The sequence below is a fragment of the Lynx canadensis genome, chromosome B4, assembly GCF_007474595.2.
Source record: "Lynx canadensis isolate LIC74 chromosome B4, mLynCan4.pri.v2, whole genome shotgun sequence".
Taxonomy (NCBI): domain Eukaryota; kingdom Metazoa; phylum Chordata; class Mammalia; order Carnivora; family Felidae; genus Lynx; species Lynx canadensis.
Genome location: NC_044309.1, coordinates 66,586,437 through 66,605,874, shown reverse-complemented (window position 1 = coordinate 66,605,874; position 19,438 = coordinate 66,586,437). Strand labels below are relative to the sequence as shown.

At 37.1% G+C, this 19,438-nt stretch overlaps 1 long non-coding RNA gene and 1 pseudogene across 1 annotated transcript in view; one reads left to right on the top strand and one right to left on the bottom strand.

The window, feature by feature from the left end:
* Nucleotides 1-19,438, bottom strand: part of LOC116738200 — a 100,268-nt gene that overhangs the window by 28,282 nt on the left and 52,548 nt on the right. The gene's annotated exons all lie outside the window — the stretch shown is intronic.
* LOC115518845 lies at nt 16,155-16,668 on the top strand (annotated as a pseudogene).

Here is a 19,438-nt window from a genome sequence, read left to right as displayed (position 1 = left end):
TCCTCAAAATAGTATCATCATTATCTTCATCATCAACACCATCATCACCATTCATTGACAGTTTATTAAATGCCATGTGCTATGCCAAGTACTTTTCATTTAATACTTAAAATCCTGGAGAGTATTTTATCCATGTAGCAATATGGAAACTGAAGAAGGAAGAGATTAAATAACACAGACACCAAATGGTGGAGCTAGGATTCAAACCTGATCTGTCCAACTCCAGTCTTTCCCTTTGATAATACCTCATACTTGACTCTCCACAAAATTTTTTTTTCAACAGTCTTTCTACATCCCTTCTTTTCCTTCCTGTTCCTTGATTATGAAACACAAGCTTGGCTTTTCCAAGAAGTTTTTTAAACATTCCAAAAACGTGTTGAAAGCAATTTTTAAATGCCCTTTACCTCAGAAAACATCTCCCAAAACTTGGAAATAGACCGTTTTTTTGAATTGACAAAACCTATTTTACTTAATTGCATTATTTTTACTGTCAGTCTACTCCAACTCAGAGTTTTTTCATGTGCACCCTTTTCCCCAGTTTTCCAAGTGTAACTGATTCATACACTAATTTGACTAATGTATCTAAAAGTCTCACACATAATGCTTTCATTTTCTGTGTGTCAATGTTGAAGCAAAAATAAAACATTTTTTTCTAAGTGGCACTGAAACTCAGATTCTTTGTTTTGAGAGTTACAATAGAAATGATTAATAAAGGTTACCTGAAACTGTCATGATCATGATTAAAGTCTAAATGTTAGTCACTGATATTTACTAATCTGCTCTACTGGGCCTTGAAAGAGGCTTAAACCTCGTCTCAAAAACTCTCCCACTTAACAAATTATATTATAAGCCAAAGGTAATATGATAATTCTTAAACTTTTTGCTTCATTTTCCAGAATTAAAAATCAAATGCTGGTTCCAGATTTTTAAAAAAGGAAACACACACATCTACAAATACATATAGAGTAAGAATCTTAAAATTATCTTTTTTGTGTAACATTTTAATGACTGGAATATTTGTTTCTCATTGTGGTCCTTCCAATATGTGAGTTCAACAGAATTCTGACAGCAATGAAATAGTATGTTTGGCTGCTGTGATAGTAAGGCCCATTGTATCAGTGAAAACTTCTTTTAGATGGGAAAACGTCCTTTCCATCCTGACTTTCATGACCCTCAGCTCTCCTTAACTATTTATTCTCTTAGAAAAAATATTTATGGATATATGAGTGACAAACATTACAATTAAGTTCTACTTTTGTAGTATTTGTCAAATAAATTAAATCATTAAAAAAGAACACAACTTTGTACTTTTTATTTTGCATTTAATATTCAAGGACTACAATAAATAGATAAAGAAATGGCATATTTTGATTTTTTCCATATACTTATTTACTTTATAACTCTAAACTGTTATTCCTTATACACAGGAACAGAATACATCAATTAGTGTAAATCCAATGATACAATGTCATCCCAGTAGAACAAGAGACAAAAAAAAAAAAAAGTAGTCATTTCAGCAAATAGCAAAGAAAAAGCTGCTTTAAATGTCAAGGCCTCCATTCTAGTTTTTGGTAAATAAATAAATATATATATTTAGTATATTTATTATTGTTATATTATTATATATACTATATAACATATTATTATATTTATTATTATTATATTTGGTAAATAAATATATTTAATTAATTAATTAATTAATTAATTTTGGCAGAGAGAGAAGTTAAGAAAGAGAATCCCAAGCAGGCTTCCCACTGCCACACTGCCAGGGCAGAACCCAATGCAGAGCTTAAACTCACGAACTGTGAGATCATGACCTTATCAGAAGTCGTATGCTTAACTGACTGAGCCACCCAGACACCTGGACAAACTAGATTTTAAACTAAAGGTTGTAACAAGACATGAAAAAGAGCATTACATCATAATTAAGGGGTCTATCTATCAAGATCTAACAACTGTAAACATTTATGCCCCCAACTTGAGAGCACTCAAATACATAAAACAATTAACAATCAACATAAAGAAACTCATTGATAATAATACCATAATAGAAGGAAACTTTAATGCCTGACTTATAGCAATGGACAGATTATCTAAGCAGAAGATCAATAAGGAAACAATGGCTTTGAATAACACTGGAACAGATGGACTTAACAGATGTATTCAGAGCATTTCATCCTAAAGCAGCAGAATACACATTCTTTTCAAGTGGAACATTCTCCAGAGTAGATCACAAACTGGGTCACAAATCAGGCCTCAACAAGTACAAAAAGACTGAGATCATACCATGCATATTTTCTGACCACAACACTATGAAACTTGAAGTCAACCAAAAGAAAAAAATTGGAAAGATCGTAAGTACATGGAAGTTAAAGAGCATCCATCCTACTAAAGCATGAATGGGTTAACCAGAAAATCAAAGAAGAAATAAAAAAGTAAATGGGGGCACCTGGGTGATTCAGTCGGTTGAGTGTCCAACTTCTGCTCAGATCATGATCTCACAGCTCGTGACTGCGAGCCCTGCGTCGGCCTCTGTGCTGACAGCTCGGAGCCTTGAGCCTGCTTTGGATTCTGTCTCCTGCTCTCTCTGCCCCTAACTCACTCACATTCTGTCTCTGTCTCTCTCAAAAATAAATAATCATTAAAAAAAATAAAAAAGTAAATGGAAGCAAATGAACATGAAAACATGACATCCCAAAACCTTCGGAATGCAGCAAAGGCAGTCACAAGAGGGAAGTAGATGGCAATACAGGCCTATATTAAGAACCAAGAAAACTCTCAAATACACAAACTAACCTTACACCTAAAGGAACAGGAAAAGGAACAGCAAATAAAGCATAGAACCAGCAGAAGAAGGGAAATAATAATGATTAAAGCAGAAATAAATGATATAGAAAGAAAAAAAAACCAGCAGAACAGATCAATGAAACTAAGAGCTGGTTCTTTGAAAGAATAAACAAAGTGATAAACCCCTAGCCAGATTTATCAAAAATAAAAGAGAGAGGACCCAAATAAATAAAATCATGAATGAAAGAGGTGAGATCACAACCAACACCACAGAAATACAAACAGAATTATAACAGAATATTATAAATATATGCCAACAAACTGAACAATCTGGAAGAGATGGACAAAATCCTATAAAGATACAAACTACCAAAATGAAACAGGAAGAAATAGAAAATTTGAACAGACCCATAGCCACAAAGAAATTGAATCAGTAATCAAAAATCTCCCAACAAACAAAAGTCCAGAGTCAAATGGCTTCCCAGGGGAATTTGACCAGACATCTAATGAAGAGGTAATACCTAGTCTTCTCAAACTGTTCCAAAAAATAGAAATGATAGCAAAACTTCCAAACTCATTTTATGAGGCCAGTATTACCTTGATTCCAAAACCAAAGACACCATTAAAAAGAAGAATTACAGACCAATATCCCTGATAAACATGAATACAAAGAAAGGATAAGAACCATATGATCCTCTCAATAGATACAGAAAAAGCATTTGACAAAACACAGCATCCATGTTCAACAAAGTAGGGATAAAAGGAACCTACCTTAACATCATAAAAGCCATATACAAAAGACCCACAGATAATATCATCCTTAATGGGGAAAAACTGAGAGCATTTCCCCTAAGGTCAGGAACATGACAGTGATGTCCACTCTCACCACTGTTGCTTAACATAGCCCTAGAAGTCCTCAGCAATCAGACAACAAAAAGAAATAAAAGGCATAAAAATCAACAAAGAAGAGGTCAAACTTTCCCTCTTTACAGATGACATGATACTCTGTAGAAAACCCAAAAGACTCCACAAAAAAAAAAAAAAAAATTCCTAGAACTGACACATGAATTCAACAAAATTATAGGATATAAAATCAATGTACAGAAATCTGTTGCATTTCTTTTAAAGAAATTTTTTTTAACGTTTATTTATTTTTGAGAGAGAGACAGAGCATGAGTGGGGTTGGGGCAGAGAGAGAGGGAGACACAGAATCTGAAGCAGGCTCCAGGCTCCAAGCTGTCAGCACAGAGCCTGATGCGGGCCTCAAACTCATGAACCATGAGATCATGACCTGAGCTGAAGTCAGACACTTAACTGACTGAGCCACCCAGGTGCCCCGAAACCTGTTGCATTTCTATACACAAATAATGAAGCAGCAGAAGGAGAAATCAAGGAATCAATCCCATTTACAACTGCACCAAAAATCATAAGATACCTAGGAATAAATGTCACCAAAGAGGTAAAAAGAGATCTGTATACTTAAACCTCTAGAACACTTATGAAAGAAATTGAAGAAGACACAAAGAAATGGAAACACATTCCATGTTCATGGATTGGAAGAACAAATATTGTTAAAATGTCTATACTACCCAAAGCAATCTACACATTCATTGCAATCCCTATCAAAATAACACGGGAATTTTTTACAGAGCTAGAACAAATAATTCTAAAATTTGTATGGAGCCACAAAGTTCCCTGAATAGCCAAAGTAATCCTGAAGAAGAAAGGAAAGCTGGAAGCATTACAATTCTGGACTTCAAGATATATTACAAAGCTGTAGTCATCAAGACAGTTGGTACTGGCACAAAAACAAACACATAGGTCAATGGAAGAGAATAGAGAAACAGAAATGGACTCACAACACTGTGGTCAACTAATCTTCAACAAAGCAAAAAATAAGATCCAATGGAAAACAGTCTTTTCAACAAATGGTGTGGGAAAACTATACAGTGATATGCAGAAGAATGAAACTGGACTACTTTCTTATACCACACACAAAAACAAATAAAAAATGAATGAAAGTCCTAATGGGAGATCTTCAAAAACCTAGAGGAGAACATAGACATCAACCTCTTTGACCTTGGCTGTAGCAACTTCTTACTAGACATGACTGGAGGCAAGGAAAAGAAAGGCAAAAATGAACTAATGGGACTTCATCAAGATAAAAACCTTCTGCACAGCAAAGGAAATAATCAACAAAACTAAAAGTTAGTCTATAGAATGAGAGAAGATATTTGAAAATGACATATTGGATAAAGGATTAGTATCCAAAATCTATAAAGAACTTATCAAACTCAACACCCAAAAACCAAATAATCCAGCTAAGAAATGGGCATAAGACATGAACAGACATTTCTCTTCTCTTTTTAAAATTTAAATCCAAGTTACTTAACATAGAGTGTAATAATGGTTTCAGGAGTAGAATTTAGTGATTCATCAATTGCATATAACATATAACTTGTTGCTTATCCCAACAAGTGCCCTCCTTAAAGTCCATCACCCATTTAGCCCATTCACTCCCCACCCCACTTACCTCCTTGTACAGACATTTTTCTAAAGAATACATCCAGATAGCTCTTTGTTGAGAGTAAAACGGTAACATTTTACTCTTCTTGTGCACATAATTACATACATAAAAATAGCTAAACAGCATGTACTTTAAAAGAATATATGATGAACTCGTTTTCATGGTAATATTAATAATGTTGATATCCCATTACAACTTGATTTTTAACTGAAGGTATCCATTATATGGATGTATCATTATTTACTTAACCAATCTCTCATGTATAACTTGAAACCCAGTTTTTTTGACATTGTAAAGAAGGGATAAATGTCAGCACATTTATGAATATTTTGTTAGGTTAAATTCTTAGAAGTGGAATCAGTGATAAAGGATTTGTATATTTAAAACATGCTGCCTTAGAGATTATACTTAGTCTGTGGGGTCAGTGACACAGAACTCTGTAGTAAATGGGCTTTCTTGAGTAGGGTTCAGATTTTAGAACAAATAGTATATTTGCTGACGTTTGAAATGTGATTAATAACTGACTATTAAAGACAGTCCTACAAGGTAAAGGCAAAAAAAAAAAAAAAAGAAGTCACAAATTCTTTAGAAGCAACTGAGATAGTTGAAAGATAGTGGAAAGATGCTTAGTTGCTGAACAACTGTCAACAATCCAGGGCTCATTGCAGGGGGTTGGGGTGGAGAAGGTATGAACTGCTTCTGTGGTTGCATTCAGAAGCTCATGTCTATTTTAGCACCAGCTGGTCTTATACTTTCTTCCTACTCTTCCAATTCCTTTCCTTGCTGAGTTCCAGTCTAGCCTCTGGACTTTGAAGTGGTGTGTTCCCTTTCAATGTTCAGGCCCCAGAAAATACAGGTAATTTTGAGAGAGACAGAGCAGGAGTGGAGCAGGGGCAGAGACAGAGAGGGAGACACAGAATCTGAAACAGGCTCTAGGCTCTGAGCTGTCATCACAGAGCCCGACGTGAGGCTCGAACTGGGGAACAGCGAGATCACCACTTGAGCTGAAGTCAGAAACTCAACCAACGGAGCCACCCAAGCACCCCCCATTTTTTTTTCCTTAATTTAATTTTAGAGAGAGAGACAGAGCAAGAGCAAGCACAAGTGGAGCAGGGGGCAGAGAGAGAAATACAGTCCTAAGCAGGCTCCACTCTTGGTGGGGAGTCTGACACAGGACTTGATCCCACAACCCTGGGATGGTGATCTGAGCCTAAACCAAGATTTGGAGGCTCAACCAACTGAGCTACCCAGGCACCCCAGGCGTCAGATAATTTCTTAATAGATGGTGTCAGTTTTGCTTATAAACTGGAATCTGATCATTGTCCCCAATAAATATCCAATAATGTACTGGGACAAGCCAATGAGTACCCTGTTACTTTGATATCTGAGATCAGCATCTTCTGCAATCTTTGCAATTCCCTACAATCTTGGGCCATAGCAGAAAAGGGATAGTTTCTTTTGAGGCAGAGATGAAGAAATGGAGTTGCAGCGTGGGAAAGGGCAAGGAAACATTGATCACAATAGAGAAAGTTGACCTTAATGTACAGTCTCAACAGCATATCTTTGTATGGGAAGGATTTGGAGCACATTCATTCATTTCTTATTCATTCATTCATTTATTGATTAAACATTTATTAAATAACCATGAAAAATCAGGCAATTAGTCACTGGGAAGTCAACATTGAATACTTCACGGTCATTGCCCAGAAGGGGCTCACAGTCTGAAAGATGCACATGCAATATTTTTAGTTCTATCTAAACTTAGAAATGGGGAGAAATGGTAAATATAGTTTCCAATATAAAGCTTAAGTTGGGATTGAAGAAGTAGCAGAATTGGCCTGAGCACAGTCTGCAGCTAAATAACAGGTTGTAATGTCTGGGTGCCCTGGACCCTGAAGAACCTAGGATTGTATCTTACAATTGCATTTAGGTGATGAATCACATGTGCTTAAAGAATTAGCACTTAATGGCATATCATGGCTATGTTACTGAACTAAGTGCTACTAAGTAAGAACAATTATGCCTTGACTTCATGAAGTTTATATGTAAATTCACTGGTCATTGGAGCACCTGAAGAAGAGGAGAAAAAGAGATTTATTTGATGTTTGGCTAGTGAGTGAGAAGTAACCCTGATACAAGATCTTTTAAGACAAGTTATCAGAATGGTTTTGGCTGAGTTGAGCTCATCCCAGAAGCCACCTACCTAGGTCGAGAAGGAAAGCTGCATAAAACACAGAGTTAAGAAGCAGCTATCTTAGAGCAGCTAATCTGTCTCAATTTTCTCACTAGTTCCTTCAGAAAAGCTGTACCACCTTGTTTGAAAACAACGTGCAATGGTTAGTCAATATTGGAAAGGATGACAGTGCGAAATCAAAGGAAAAGGCAACAGTTAAAATTACATTGCAAAATTATGATAAGAAACAGATTACCCAGGGGAGATTGTGCTAGCAAAAGCCAGATAACTGAAATAAAAAATCTGGCATCTGTGAACTTTGTGATTAAGTAGAATACAAAATGAATGTTTAGGAATTTCAATTAAATTCTATGCTTCTCTTTGGTGATGATCCCACTTAGTTTTATGATACTCCAGGTGTCTCCAGCTATCTGAAAGGGTGTTGTGAAATTTTGTAAGCAAAATAAACTTACTAAAGACAAATAATTAGGTATAAGAAAATATGCTTGACTGGAACTCATGAGATTTGAATTCTATTTTAGTTTGCCAATAACTAGTGTGAATTTGAACAAAAGGATTCTTTCTCTCAGTTTCTTCACTTTTAAGTTACGGAAACTGACTGGTTTTTACAGTACCATCTAATGGTATAATTTTGTTTTTTTGAACACCTCGGGCCCCATATATGTAAGGGGCTGGGCAGGAAGTGGTATTTGTGATTTGGAAATCAGAGTTTTGTAACTCTCCAAAACTGAGGACTCATTATTACATGCTAAATAACCTCATACTTTCTTTGGGAAGATGGGGATGAAAAATTGCCTTGCAGCTGGGAAGACCCACAGAGCACACAACTAAGCCCAAGGGAAAAGTAATACTTATTGGAGGCTGAGTCTGGCAGTGAAGAAGGGATGGGCCAAAGGAACCCATGAGGGGACTTTTTCCTACCTATCTTATTATTTCTTGGGAACTTCTTTTTTTTTTATTGTATTTTATTATTATTTTATTTATTTTTCCTAATAAATGTCACTAATATCTGACTCAATAAAGTACCATAATAGTCATTTTCTGGGATTTTACAATCCCTGAAGTCACGTTGCTGATTGCTTTACTTTAGTCTTGGCAGAAGCAGGTAACATACCCCTGCTTTTACATGATTTACAACTGAACAAAGCCTTTTGTTTTCCCCTGCTCAGTTCTTAATAGGGAAGAACAATTGTTTTTTTGTGTTTTGTTTTTAATTTGAAGGAATCATTCTGAGCTGCAGTCAACACCCATCCCAGGCATGTAGAGTCAAGTGTTGTGGCCAGCCAAAAGGTGACTTTTGGGTCAGGTATTAACAGCGAAACGGCATTCAGATATTTTACCTATTGGGTGTTAAAAGACTTACTTGTGAAATACTTAAATACAGGACATTGTGGCTTTAAAAAGTGTGCAAATGTTTAGGTTGCCACCATTTCAAGTGGTTGCTCACAACACAACCAAGGTGTGGCATTTGTACCACACAGGTCCTATCTTGCTGATTATTTATGGTAATTACACAGGAAGTGAATGAACACAGTGCAAGCTGGAAAAATAAAGAGAGGTTGTGATTTGAGGGGATGGGAGGGGAGAAGTGAAGAGATAAAGGGATAGTGAACAAAATGGGTGTGGTGTATGTTCTGATTCTGAAACCTTAGTATCTGTCAACCATGCTGTAGATATAAAGATCTCTGTAGCATTGAAACTACTAGAAATCCCCTTTAAGCTTTTGTTCCTAACTGCTGCTTTTGAAATGTATCCTCTTAAATACACACTAGAATTGCCAAAGAACTATTTTCCAATTTAAAGCAAAATAAAGTAATTTGCCATCTCTTATCTGAATCTTTATGTGCTGATTGGAAACTATTGTTTGCACAAAACCATTTGTTGATATTTCCAATTTATTATTCTTCTGCTATGCTGCTGAATAGTTCTTTCCATAAGCATCTGCAAAATTTAAAACATACATTTCCAAACAGTTTCTTGTTTAAAGGATTTCAAAACTTTTTGTTTATAGTGCTGATTAAAAAAAAAAGAACTTGGGGAATATTTCATATTCTGTTTGGTTTGATTCATACTAGTATCTACTTTAGCTTTAGTATATATTACATATTTAGTATATATATTAATATATATACTATATACTAAATAATATATAATTACAATTATAATACATAAAGTAATTATGTTTAAAATATATAATTAATATATTATATGTATATATAATATATACAAATTTATATTTAGTCCATTTTTGTTAAACTGTCTAAGCTTTAGCTTTCTTAGCAGTAAAACGGGATCTGAATACTTCCTAAAAATTACTGAAAGGATGAAACAAGATAATTAGACAAACAACTAGCACAAATTCTGACAGTGGCAGTTAATGAATGAATGTATATTATTAGCCTGACAAACACAGTTACATCTTCCAGATGTTTATTATATAGATATCAAAGGTCCAAAGGATAATTAGAGATACGAATTCAGAGATCTTGAGAGTCCCATCATTCAAAATTCTGCATCTATTCACATAATTTATATTATGTGGTCAGGAAAGGTTTCCTTGTATATATGTTTGTCAGATAAATAGGATGAGTATGAGCTAGGCATCTTGAAGACGGGAGTGAAGAATAAACAAAGTGGGGATAGGGATTAGGTCAAGGAGAGGAAATGAACCTACGCAAAGTTTTGCTGAGGCTCCCAAACTTGGCTGTATATTGGAATCATCTGGGGAGCTTTAAAAACATATTGATCCCTAGCCCTGGGTCCCACCCCCAGAGTTCTGATTTAATTGGTCTGGGATGCCTAGACTAATGGGATTTTTTATAGTTCTCCAGATGATTCTAATGTACATTCAAGGTTCAAAACTATTGTTCTACAGGCAAGAAATCGGGGACCTGCAAGAAAACAGAGAGAAAAGGTAATGGGTAAGGAGGATAGAGTGGCTAAGATGGAAGAAGTGGACAATTCACGAAACGTCTTGCAGGCTGTGCAGTGCTATCCTGTGCTGAACTATGCTAAGGACTTCAGGCTTTGTTCTGAACAGAGAATACTTGCAAGGAAAGGTCTTGCTTTCACTGGGTGCAGGGTCAAAAACTGTAAAAGTAATTCTAGAGGCAGGAAAGGGCATCCGGGTGGCTTAGTCTGTTGGGCACCCAACTCTTGATTTTGGCTCAGGTCATGGTCTTGCTGATTGTGGGATTGAGACCCACATGGGGCCGTGTGCTGACAGTGTAGAGCCTGCTTGGGATTCTCTCTCTCTCCCTCTCTCTGTTCCCCCCCAGCTCCCATGTGTGTGCACTCTCTCTTAAAAAAAAAAAAAAAGACTAGAGGCAAAAGAGAAGTTTCATGAATTAGTTTGGAGTTGTGCAGGCTAGAGAAGATGGTAGCCTAAGCCAGGGCAGTGGCAGTGGATTGGAAAACAATGGAATGATTTGAGAGAACTTAAAGGAAGAGCTGACAGAAGTTAGTGACTGACTGGAAAACAGGGTGAGATGCCATTAAGGTAAGCCAGAACAAGTGGAAGTCTGTGAGAAGAATGTAAATTCAGTGTTGGAAATGCTGATTTGAAGTGTCCAATGGATGTCTAGATGGAACTGCTGGTAAGCAGCTAGATATGCAATTCTGGACCTAGAGAAAGCAAGCATGGGGTCATGTGCATTGGATACTGAAGGCAAGGGATCTGTGACTCAGGTCTCACACAGACTTCCTTTTCCTCCTTTCATTGTACCTCCATGGGGCTGGCCCCACTGGACCTGAACTTCATTTAGGGCCTGTCACACAAATCATCTTTTAACTTAGCATGTAATGTCAGTATAATACTAAAATAAAGGGGGAAAATAAGAGGAAGACAACTTATTACAGAGAACTACTTTGTCACAACTCTTTCTGTGGAGATGGTAAGACACTGCATAAGCACCAGAAAGACAAAATCAAATATGACATGGGCTCTGCATCCCACAAACCAAGGTTGTTTCTTGGCAGCCATGTTTTTTCTTACCTGATCCTGGCCCCTTGGTCAAAGCTAATTGGACCAAATGTAGTACCTAACTCCTGCGGGACCAATCTGATACACTCTCTGGAGAATTTAAACTGAGAGACATATTAATCACAGAGCTCTGGAAGGAAAGTCAAAGGATTCCTGCTGTAGAATTGCCTTGTTTCCTCCATTCCTGTGAATGGTTATTAGACTTTTCCTTGGATTCTGTATGGCAGATTATACTCATGGTCCCGGCATAATGTCCATAAATTCTTGTTTAAATTGGAAATCTTCTAAATATTTAACATAATGCAGCCATTGCAAAATTGGGAAGCCCTCTAATTTACTCTTTAATACTGTCTTGCAAGATTATTCATTAAATGAAAAAAAAAAGGCACTGGAAGAGTAATATGGATAGTATCATCTCATGTGAAGAAAAAAATTTCTGTGCAGGTATGCATAAAATTTGAAATGACTGACAGCCAAATTTTTTTTTAAATTTTTAATTTTTGCGACAGAGAGAGACAGAGCATGAGCAGGGGAGGGGCAGAGAGAGAGGGAGACACAGAATCGGAAGCAGGCTCCAGGCTCTGAGCCGTCAGCACAGAGCCTGATGCGGGGCTGGAACCCACAGACAATGAGATCATGACCTGAGCTGAAGTCGAACGCTTAACCAACTGAGCCACCCAGGTGCCCCTGACAGCCAAATTTTAATAGTACTTCCTTCTTCTGGGTTTGAAATTGTATAGTTAGTATTTAATTTCTTTTTGTTTTTTTTTTAAGTTTAAAGATTTTTTTCTGTTTTTCTTAACCTAGCTTGAATTGATTTTTGTAACTAGTAATCAAAAGACTCTTCACACAATTGAAAGCACGGAGATAAAAAAACCTCAAGAAGCTTAACTCTGTAGTGAGACTCAGAGAGGGGCAGAGCATTAAGTTGGAATGACATTAATAATTAGAAAAGATATTAATTAGGAGGTGTAGTCAGACTCCAGATTATAGCAGTCTGATATTTTTCCAAGTTTATCACTTTATAAACAACAACCCCAGGTTCTAGGAATACTTGAGTATGAATTATCCTTCTTGCCGTACAAGTATCTGAAGATAAAGCTTATAAACCTGTCCAATATATAATAGCATAAGAGATTGTTTTGAATATTTGAAACATTTTCAACTGAAATTTTTGAACCTAGTCTGGATTTAGTGGCAGTAGGAAAATGTTTGTGCTAACTTGTCCTTAATAACTGCTTCAGTATCAGTATCAACTTCTAAATCTATAAACACCTCCATTAATCTTTTATTTGACATGATATCTAGAACAAAATGACAGCAAACTCAGCAAAGATATTTAAAATATCCGGCTACTTGAAGAATAAAAATATGCCATCTAGTTTATGCATACCCCCAAGGAATAAAAAAGTGATGTTATTTTGTTTAAGTATGTCTACCACAATCTACTGCCAGCATTTTTCAATTAACAATTTCCTCTCATTACTAAAAGGTAACAATGTAGCTTGTACACTCATCTAGATTCCATGCAGTTATGAATAATCTCTCAGTGGTATCAGTTTAAAAATGATTTGATTTTTTCAAAGATGTAGGCATATGCAATTAATTGTGACAGTGATTTTTAGCCCATATTTACTGCAAAATATAACACATTGAGGAGAATCTATAGAAAAATGCAAATGTTACCATCTCACATATTAGGAAATAGAACACTGCTGGCAACCTAGAAGTGCACCCATGTATGCCTAAAAGAGTGTATCCTCCCCTCTTTCCTTTAGATATAACCATTATTATGATTTTATGATAATAACTTTATATATATACCTATATGTATACGTATAGGTATATGTATATATATAGTTTTAAGACCTAAGGTAAAGGTAGGGGCACCTGGGTGCACAGTCAGTTAAGCTCTGACTCTTGATTTTGGCTCAGGTCATGATCTTACAGTTTTGTGAGTTTGAGCCCCATGTTGGGCTCTGTGCTGACTGTGGAGCCTGCTTGAGATTCTCCTCTCTCTCTCTGTCCCTGCCCCTGTTCTCACTCTCTTTGTCTCTCAAAATAAATAAACTTTAAAAAAAAAAAAGAGGGTGCCTGGGTGGCTCGGTCGGTTAAGCAACCAACTTTGGCTCAGGTCATGATCTTGGGGTTCGTGAGTTTGAGGCCCACGTTGGACTGGCTGCTGTCAGCACAGAGCCTGTTTCGGATCCTCTGTTCCCCCTCTCTCTCTGCTCTTCCCCCCGTCACACTCCCTCTCTCAAAAAATGAATAAACATTAAAAAAAAAAAACAGACCTGAGATAAATGCAGTTTGGTGTGAACCTGATAATTGTATCCAAAATTTTATTTGAAACTGTATTTTTATAGAATAGGGATCTCCAGAGCAACATTGTTCAACAGAGCTTTCTGTAATAATGGAAATGGCTCAAAAATCACTCTCTCTTTTCATCTCAGTTTTCCCCTTTTAAAATTTTTCATTCTATGAGATATTTTATAAAGTTTACTGCCTTTGCAAATAAGCTACTCTTTATCACTTTCTACAAATTAAAATGAAATCAGGATAGAGAATCTCTCACAAAATAATTCATTGAGGATACTGTTAGGCCTGATGCTTTTCATAGGAATTCCTGAAACAGCAAAGCATTTACACCTCATGTAAGAGAAATAACTGCTGAGCACACTCCCAGCATGCTTTGTCCCTATTTGGCTGTCACTACAGCTGTGCGACAGGTGCACAGATTCTTTTTCCTTTTTAAAAATAATTGCAAATAGCCTTCCCACCCCCACCCACTCAGTAGGTGGTCCTAAGCCTTAAACAAAACAAAGCAGCAAAGAAATTATCTCCTTGTCATTTAATTCTGCTTATTAGGAATGGTCACTTTCCAGAGTTAATTCAGCAAAACAATTGCCATTCTCTATCATTGCAGAGGTTAAGCACATGATAGGCTTGGCAAAAGTAGTGAGCAAATGCTCAAAACTCGGAAAGTAATTGTGTGATGTACTATTGAGAGCATTAATCAAACACTAGAGCAAGGAGACTACAAACAGAAACAGCAAGAGCTTAGGAACATATTTATGGATATGTCTCCTCAGGCAATGGAAACACAAGCAGAAATAAACCATTGGGACTAAACCAAAACAAAAAGCTTTTGCACAGCAAAGGAAACCATCCACCAAACAAAAAGGCAACCTACTGAATGCAAGAAGATATTTGCAAATGATATATCTGATAGGGGTTAATATCCAAAATATATAAAGAACTTTTACAACTCAACACCAAAAACCAAACAATCTGATTTAAATATGAGCAGTGTACCTGAATAGACATTTTTTCTGAAGAAGACATACAGATGGCTAACAAACACACGAAAAGATGTTCAACATCACTAATCATCAGGGAGATGCAAATCAAAACCGCAATGAGATATCATCTCACACAGTCAGAATGGTTATTATCAAAAAGACAAGAAACAACAAATATTGGCAAGAATGGGGAGAAAAAGGAACCTGGTGTGCTATTGTAGGAAAGTAAATTGGTGCAATCACTGTGGAAAACAGTGTGATTCCTCAAAAAATTAAACAGTGTGATTCCTCAAAAAATTAAAAATAGAAATGCCATATGATCCAGTAATTCCACTACTGGGTATTTACCAATAGAGAATGAAAACACCAATTCAAAAATATACTTCACCTATATGTTCATTATAGCTATATTTACAATAGCTGAGATATGATAGCAACCCAAGTGTCCACTGACAGATGAATGGATAAAAAAGATGTGTATATATATATATATATATACACACACATATATACATATATGTATATATGTATATATATATATATATGTGTGTGTATACATACATATATATATATATGAAATACTACTCAGCCATAAAAAATGATGAGATCTTGTCATTTCCAACAACATGGATGGACCTAGAGGGTATTACGCTAAGTAAAATATGCCAGGCAGAGAACAACAAATACCATATAAGTTCATTCATATGTGGAATCTAAAAAACAAAACAAACAAAGGAAAAACAAGAAGAGTCTTAAATACAGAGAACAAACTAGTGACTGACGGAGAAGAGGTGGGTGGGGGGATGGGCAAAATAGGTGAAGGGAATTGGGAAGTATAGACTTACAGTTATAAAATAAATGGAGATGAAAAGTACAGCCCAGGGGGTGGGGGGGCACCTGGGTGTCTCAGTTGGTTAAGCATCCAACTTCTGCTCAGGTTATGATCTCGTAGTTTGTGAGTTCAAGCCCCACATTGGGCTCTCTGCTGTCAGCACAGAGCCTGCTTCAGATCCTCTGTCTTCCTGTCTCCCTTCAGATCTCTCTGCTCTTCCCCACTTGTTTTCTCTCTCTCTCTCTCAAAATAAATAAATAAGCTTAAAAAAAAAAGAACATCATAGGGAATATAGTCAATAATACTATAATAGGCTGTGTGTCCAGGGTCCTGCAGATCTGTTTCTTGCTTCAACAGTATTTGGACTGTACAGACCCAGGAATTCCCCTTCTGTCAGCCTCCTACCAGCATCCAAACTTTTTTCCAACCTTTTTTCCAGTCACAAACTTTGGAGCCATATTCTCAGCCAGTCTGCCTCTAGGACCAGCCAACACCCTATGTTGAACATAACTCCTTATTACTGATTACCCATGAGCTCCCATATTTGTCAGAATTATTTCACTGACGTGGGAGACACTGTCAAACATCTGGTCAACATGCATCTGCTGGCCTCCTACACCTACCTCTCTCTGGGCTTCTATTTCCAGTGGCTCTGGAGAGAGTGAGCCATTCCATCTACGAGTTGGTTGAGGAGAAGTATGAGGGAGCTGAATGTCTCTTAAAGGTGCAAAACCAGTGCTGCAACTGCTCTCTCCTCCAGGACATGCAGAAGCCATAAGATGAGTGGGGTAAACCCCTGAACACCATGGAAGCCACCATGGTCCTGGAGAAGAACCTGAACCAGGCCCTTTTGGATATGCATGGTCAGGGTTCTGCCACACAGACTTCCATCTCTGTGACTTCAGGGAGAACCACTTCCTAGATCAGGAGGTGAAACTCATCAAGAAGATGGGCGACCATCTGATTAACCTCCACAGGCCAGCTGGCCCCCAGGCTGGGCTGGGTGAGTATCTCTCTGAAAGGCTCACCCTCAAGCATGACTAGAAGCTTCTGAAGCCCAGAAGCCTTTGAGAGGCCCCTCTGGCATCCCTCTGGTGCCAGGGCTTATGCCTGAGCCTCTCTCTGCAGTCACTAAGTAGGTTTTTAACCCTCTTGGAGCCCTCCCAAGGCATGCATCAAATGGAAACAATAAAGCTTTTAGCAGCAAAATAATATTGTAATATTATAATAACATTGTATGGTAAACTACACTTATCATAGTGAGCATTAAGTAATGTATAGAATTGTTGAATCACTATGCTATACTCCTGAAACTAATATAACATTGTACATCAACTGTACCTCAAACATTTTTGAAAAGCAGTGATAGAATAAAACATGTTTGGCTACCTAAAAACGTTAAACTCCTTATTATTATATGATCCAAATGTAACAATAGGTTACTCTCTATTTTTGTTATGTAAGGAGGAATTTTTTTTTTTTAATTTTTTTTTTCAACGTTTTTTATTTTTGGGACAGAGAGAGACAGAGCATGAACGGGTGAGGGGCAGAGAGAGGGAGACACAGAATCGGAAACAGGCTCCAGGCTCCGAGCCATCAGCCCAGAGCCTGACGCGGGGCTCGAACTCACAGACCGCGAGATCGTGACCTGGCTGAAGTCGGACGCTTAACCGACTGCGCCACCCAGGCGCCCCAAGGAGGAATTTTTAAATCAATTTACAAAAACACTAAATAAATGATCACAAATAAATCCCAAATTAGTTAATACATCTAGTAAACAAATACCTCCTTTCATTTGGTCCCTTCCCTCATCAAATTAGAAAAATCTTGGGAATGCCTGCTATTAGCCTGGCTTGGTCCAATCACTGGAACTGGAGGTGGTAATGCCTTTGCAAACTCCTACTTTAAACAGGTGGCCAGGGCAAAAGTTATACAGAAAGGGCGGGGGGGGGGGAAGAGTATGGTACATGCACCAAAGGAAGGGAGTTTAAACTGTTGGATGCACAAAGTGATTAACATAGTAAAATTTGGGAGTAATATAAAATTTAGATCAATTACTTTACTTGTTAGTAGCAGGTTATATGGAAAATGTGATTGGGAAAAATGGAGTTACTGGCTAATACATAATTTCCAAAACTTTGTGCCTCTCTAATGGGAGTAGCTAAGAATTTCCTCTAACTATAAAATTATGTTTCATCTTACCAGAAGAGATTTCATAAGATTGATAGCATAAATGGGGATTTAAATTGAAACTCCAAATTCTTTTGGCATGCAGATACAAAGTATGAAAAAAATAAAAGATCATAGCATATAAAAATAAACATTAAAAAAATTTTTTTGTTTCTTTATTTTTGAGAGAGAGGGAGAGAAAGAACGTGAGCAGGGAAAGGGCAGAGAGAGAGGAATACACAGAATCCAAAGCAGGCTCCAGGCTCTGAGCTATCAGCACAGAGCCCGACATGGGGCTTGAACTCACGAACTGTGAGATCATGACCTGAGCTGAAGTTGGATGCTTAACCAACTGAGCCACCCAGGTGCCCCTAAACATTTTTAATTTATAGGGAAAAAAAGTTTTATATTTAGTTATCCAGTGAGTCTAAAACCTGAGCTTTAATTCTACTGAAATATTTGGAAGTCATTCTCACTGAGCTGGCCAATTCCCCTTATGGAGGATGAATAGAACCATCTCAGCTCTGAATAACTGAACACAGTGGTTTCCAAAACAGGAAACAATCTGCCTGGGACATATCAACGCAGCAATTTCCTTTTCTGAATGAATGTATTTGTATTAAACTAGGAAACATTTCTGAACATGGTTTACTAGCTAGAAAACCATGCTCTTGGGTAATGTTTTCACAGTTTGCCATCATTAGATGAGAAGAAACATGAACTGTAAAGAACTCTATTTCAACTTAATCTTTTTTCTCACCCTCAATATATATGAATAGTCAAGAAAACTGTTTCTGGTACAATCTATCTTGAATTTCATCACAAAGAATAAACAGACACAGGAATTCTGCAGGCTTATTATTAAATATGAACGAATATATTTTTAATTTTTGTATTATTTTATTTTATTTTTTAATGTGAAAATTATTGTCAAATTGGTTTCCATACAACACCCAGTGCTCATTCCAACAGGTGCCCTCCTCAATGCCCATCACCCACCCTCCCCATCCTCCCACCCCCCATCAACCCTCAGCTTGTTCTCAGTTTTTAAGAGTCTGTTATGGTTTGGCTCTCTCCCTCTCTAACTTTTTTTTTTCCTTCCCCTCCCCCATGGTCTTCTGTTAAGTTTCTCAGTATCCACATAGGAGTGAAAACATATGGTTTCTGTCTTTCTCTGTATGACTTATTTCACTTAGCATAATACTCTCCAGTTCCATCCATGTTGCTACAAAAGGCTAAAATGAACAAATCAGGAGACTATAGATGCTGGAGAGGATGTGGAGAAATGGGAACCCTCTTGCACTGTTGGTGGGAATGCAAACTGGTGCAGCCACTCTGGAAAACAGTGTGGAGGTTCCTCAAAAAATTAAAAATAGATCTACCCTGTGACCCAGCAATAGCACTGTTAGGAATTTACCCAAGGGACACAGGAGTGCTGACGCATAGGGGCACTTGTACCCCAATGTTTATAGCGGCACTCACAACAATAGCCAAATTATGGAAAGAGCCTAAATGTCCATCAACTGATGAATGAATAAAGAAATTGTGTTTTACATACACAATGGAATACTACCTGGCAATGAGAAAGAGTGAAATATGAACTGAAATTGATATATTAGAATGGGTAACCCAAAATCTCCAAATT